Here is a 5,332-nt window from a genome sequence, read left to right as displayed (position 1 = left end):
ATGTAACTACGACAGACATTCCACGAGGGCGGGGATATTTGACCAGGATTTATTGACTGACACTAAAAAGAAACTAAGGAATCCATAAGACTTTTCCTGCGCAATACAGGTTCAGCGGACCTACTTATCATATAGGATGCCTGTAAGTGTGCCTTTGGAGGCCATTCAATTCAATATTCACCCCAAAAACAAAAAACGGCCAACAGAGAAAAGACACAGTAGAAATAGAATGTCTAACATTACACATCAATGGTGTAGATAAATCTACCACAGAAGCAGTGAATACCTTTGTCTGATGACTCTAATGTGAAGGGGGGGTCGAATGAGACAGGAAATAGTCACCACTGCCACGAGTTGACCATGCTTTCACCAGGTGCGTTCACAGGGGAAGAACCTGCGTTCCACCGGTCATCTGAAGTCATTCTAATTCTCCGGTTGGAACGTTATTCAAGATATATGTAAACAACATTCTAAAGATTGATTCAGTACATCGTTTGACATGTTTCTACTGACTGTTACGAAACATTTGGATATTTCGTCACGTTGTAGTGGACGCGCTTTGTGACTTTGGAATTGTTTACCAAACACACTGACTAAAGTAGCCAATTGGACATAAATAACGGACATTTTCGAACAAATCAAGCATTTATTGTGGACCTGGGATTCATAGGACTGCATTCTGATGAAGTTCATCAAAGGCAAGGAAACACTTATCATGTATTTTCTGGTTTCTGTTGACTCCAACATGGCGGCTAATTTTGCTTCTGTTCTGAGCGCCGTCTCAGATTATTGCATGGGTTGCTTTTTCCGTAAACCTTTTTTGAAATCTGACACAGCGGTTGCATTAAGGAGAGGTATATCTATAATTCCATGTGTATAACTTGTATTATCATCTACATTTATGATGAGCATTTCTGTTGAAACGATGTGGCTATGCAAAATCACTTGATGTTTTTGGAACTAGTGAATCTAATAAGCCAATGTAAACTCAGATTTTTGTTATATAAATATGAACTTTATCAAACAAAACATGCATGTATTGTGTAACATGAAGTCCTATGATTGTCATCTGATGAAGATAATTCAAGGTTAGTGATTCATTTTATCTCTATTTCTGCTTTTTGTGAATGCTATATTTCGCTGGAAAATGGCTGTGCTTATTGTGGTTTGGTGGAGACCTAACATAATCGTTTGTAGTGCTTTTGCTGAAAAGCATATTTGAAATCGGACACTTTGGTGGGATTAACAACGAGAATAGCTTTAAAACGGTATGTTTGAGGAATGTTAATTATGAGATTTTTGATGTTTTGAAAATGGCGCCCTACACTTTGACTGGCTGTTGTCAAATCGCTCCCGTTAACGGGATTGCAGCCATAAGAAGTTTTAACCTGTTTCTCCACTTGGCCTTCAGACGAGGTGACTGAAAATGTTGTTTTGTTGATTGATGCAAGAAACCACGTAATAAAAAAAGAAATAAATGAGTTATTATTCCCATACCATTATTACAGAGAATCAGACAAATTATGCTACCCCTTGCCTATTTGCTACTTAGCTTATTCAAGCTTGTCTCAAAAAAAAAACACTGCCCCTTTAAGACAAAAAAAATCTTTATCTGACTTGCTTTTCAAAGAAGTCTAGAAATGTACACGTTTTGTACTCTTATAGGAAGCGAACACTGCCTTATTGTTGAATACAAATGATCTATAACTGGGCTAATAACTCACTAACAAAAAATATTAACAAAGTGTGCACACATGCAGATCTCGTTTGATCTCAAAACAAGTGCATCTACTCAAGACTGCTCATGCTGTAAACACAGTCCAGTTCAGAGTAAATGGAACAGATCCATATATAGCAATGACCCATTTGCATATAAGCCTACTGCAGCTCTGATTGGTTATGCAGCAATAGAATACTACTCCGATGCGCTCTGCCTTCAAAAAAATATCTTGAGTAGTTAGTTTTGCATACTAAGTCTTGCATAGTTTGTTTTGTTTCGGTATGTTGCACTGAAAGTGACTAATATTGCATTGATTCGATCACAATTCCCAATTCCCACTAAGGGGGAAAACTATAGAAAGTTGAGTGAAGTTCCATCTTGTGCAAGCACACAGCTTAGAGGGAACATTGGAGACCGGTAGCCCTTCTTTCTTTTCTTTCCAAATACTTGAGCGTGCTGTCTCTGACCAACTTTCTTGCTATCTCTCTCAGAACAATTTTCTTGACCCTAACCAGTCAGGCTTCAAAACATCTCACTCAACCGAGAATGCTCTTCTCTGTGTCATGGAGACTCTCCGCTCTGACAAAGCTGACCATCTCTCCTCTGTTCTCAACCTCCTAGATCTATCCACTGCCTTCGACACAGTGAACCATCAGATCCTCCACCACTCTCTCAGGGCTGAATGCCTCAGGCTTTGCACACTCTTGGATTGCATCCTACCTGGCAGGGCGCTCCTACCAGGTGACGTGGAGAGGATCTGTGTCTGCACCACATACTCTCACTACTGGTATTTCCCAGGGCTCGGTACTAGGCCCTCTCCTCTTCTCTCTATACACCAAGTCACTCGGCTCCATCATATCCTCACATGGTCTCTCCTATTATTGCTATGCAGATGACACTGAACTACTCCCCCCCCCTTCTGACACCCAGGTGGTGACACACATCTCTGCGTACCTGGCAGATAACTCAGCTTGGATGTCGGCCCAGCACCTCAAGCTCATTTTCAACTAGATGGAGCTGATCTTCATCCTCAGGAAGGCCTGCCAGCTCCAAGACCTCTCTATCACGGTTGACAACTCAGCAGTGTCCACCCTCCTGAGTGCAAAGAACCTTGGCGTTACCCTGGACAACACCCTGTCATTCTCTGCAAATATCAAAGCAGTTACTCGGTCTTGCAGGTTCATGCTCTACAACATCAATAGACTATGACCCTACCTCACACAGAAATCGGCGCAGGTCCAAGTGCAGGCAGTCATCTTTCGTCTGAACCAGCTTCCCCCTGAAGCTAGGACAGCAAAGTCCCTGCCCATCTTCAGAAAACATCTGAAACCCTAACTTGTCAGAGTATCTTTGAAAACTAATTTTCGCCTAAAATGACATGACCCAAATCTAACTGCCTGTCGCTCCAAACATCTTTCTGGTAAGAAGAGGGGCGGGGGCGTATGCCTCATGGCCAACGTGACATGGTGTGATGAAAGAAACATACAGGAACTCAAATCCTTCTGTTCACCTGATTTAGAATTCCTCACAATCAAATGTAGACCGCATTATCTACCAAGAGAATTCTCTTCGATTATAATCACAGCCGTATATATCCCCCCCCCAAGCAGACACATCGATGGCTCTGAATGAACTTTATTTAACTCTCTGCAAACTGGAAACGATTTATCCGGAGGCTGCATTCATTGTAGCTGGGGATTTTAACAAGGCTAATCTGAAAACAAGACTCCCTAAATTTTATCAGCATATTGATTGCGCAACCAGGGGTGGGAAGACCTTGGATCATTGTTACTCTAACTTCCGCGACGCATATAAGGCCCTGCCCCGCCCCCCTTTCGGAAAAGCTGACCACGACTCCATTTTGTTGATCCCTGCCTACAGACAGAAACTAAAACAAGAGGCTCCCACGCTGAGGTCTGTCCAATGCTGGTCCGACCAAGCTGACTCCACACTCCAAGACTGCTTCCATCACGTGGACTGGGAGATGTTTCGTATTGCGTCAGATAACAACATTGACGAATACGCTGATTCGGTGTGCGAGTTCATTAGAACGTGCGTTGAAGATGTCGTTCCCATAGCAACGATTAAAACATTCCCTAACCAGAAACCGTGGACTGATGGCAGCATTCGTGTGAAACTGAAAGCGCGAACCACTGCTTTTAATCAGGGCAAGGTGTCTGGTAACATGACCGAATACAAACAGTGCAGCTATTCCCTCCGCAAGGCTATCAAACAAGCTAAGCGCCAGTACAGAGACAAAGTACAATTATCAATTCAACGGCTCAGACACAAGAGGCATGTGGCAGGGTCTACAGTCAATCACGGACTACAGGAAGAAATCCAGCCCAGTCACGGACCAGGATGTCTTGCTCCCAGGCAGACTAAATAACTTTTTTGCCCGCTTTGAGGACAATACAGTGCCACTGACACGGCCTGCAATGAAAACATGCGGTCTCTCCTTCACTGCAGCCGAGGTGAGTAAGACATTTAAACGTGTTAACCCTCGCAAGGCTGCAGGCCCAGACGGCATCCCCAGCCGCGCCCTCAGAGCATGCGCAGACCAGCTGGCCGGTGTGTTTACGGACATATTGAATCAATCCCTATACCAGTCTGCTGTTCCCACATGCTTCAAGAGGGCCACCATTGTTCCTGTTCCCAAGAAAGCTAAGGTAACTGAGCTAAACGACTACCGCCCCGTAGCACTCACATCCGTCATCATGAAGTGCTTTGAGAGACTAGTCAAGGACCATATCACCTCCACCCTACCTGACACCCTAGACCCACTCCAATTTGCTTACCGCCCAAATAGGTCCACAGACGATGCAATCTCAACCACACTGCACACTGCCCTAACCCATCTGGACAAGAGGAATACCTATGTGAGAATGCTGTTCATCGACTACAGCTCGGCATTCAACACCATAGTACCCTCCAAGCTCGTCATCAAGCTCGAGACCCTGGGTCTCGACCCCGCTCTGTGCAACTGGGTACTGGACTTCCTGACGGGCCACCCCCAGGTGGTGAGGGTAGGCAACAACATCTCCTCCCCGCTGATCCTCAACACTGGGGCCCCACAAGGGTGCGTTCTGAGCCCTCTCCTGTACTCCCTGTTCACCCACGACTGCGTGGCCACGCACGCCTCCAACTCAATCATCAAGTTTGCGGACGACACAACAGTGGTAGGCTTGATTACCAACAACGACGAGACGGCCTACAGGGAGGAGGTGAGGGCCCTCGGAGTGTGGTGTCAGGAAAATAACCTCACACTCAACGTCAACAAAACTAAGGAGATGATTGTGGACTTCAGGAAACAGCAGAGGGAACACCCCCCTATCCACATCGATGGAACAGTAGTGGAGAGGGTAGCAAGTTTTAAGTTCCTCGGCATACACATCACAGACAAACTGAATTGGTCCACTCACACAGACAGCATCGTGAAGAAGGCGCAGCAGCGCCTCTTCAACCTCAGGAGGCTGAAGAAATTTGTCTTGTCACCAAAAGCACTCACAAACTTCTACAGATGCACAATCGAGAGCATCCTGGCGGGCTGTATCACCGCCTGGTATGGCAACTGCACCACCCTCAACCGTAAGGCTCTCCAGAGGGTAGTGA

General features: G+C 45.2%; 1 long non-coding RNA gene across 1 annotated transcript; it reads left to right on the top strand.

Annotated features, from left to right (window-relative positions):
* The first annotated feature begins 365 nt into the window (after nt 1-365).
* Nucleotides 366-4,517, top strand: LOC149972800 (uncharacterized). Its single transcript, XR_016490516.1, has 3 exons — nt 366-698; nt 2,342-2,461; nt 2,651-4,517. It is a non-coding gene; the product is annotated as an uncharacterized LOC149972800 (long non-coding RNA).
* The last annotated feature ends 815 nt before the right edge of the window (nt 4,518-5,332 follow it).

Source organism: Oncorhynchus mykiss, chromosome 22 (assembly GCF_057628025.1).
Source record: "Oncorhynchus mykiss isolate SJ-2025 chromosome 22, ASM5762802v1, whole genome shotgun sequence".
Lineage (NCBI taxonomy): Eukaryota > Metazoa > Chordata > Actinopteri > Salmoniformes > Salmonidae > Oncorhynchus > Oncorhynchus mykiss.
This window is presented reverse-complemented; position numbering and strand designations above follow the sequence as displayed.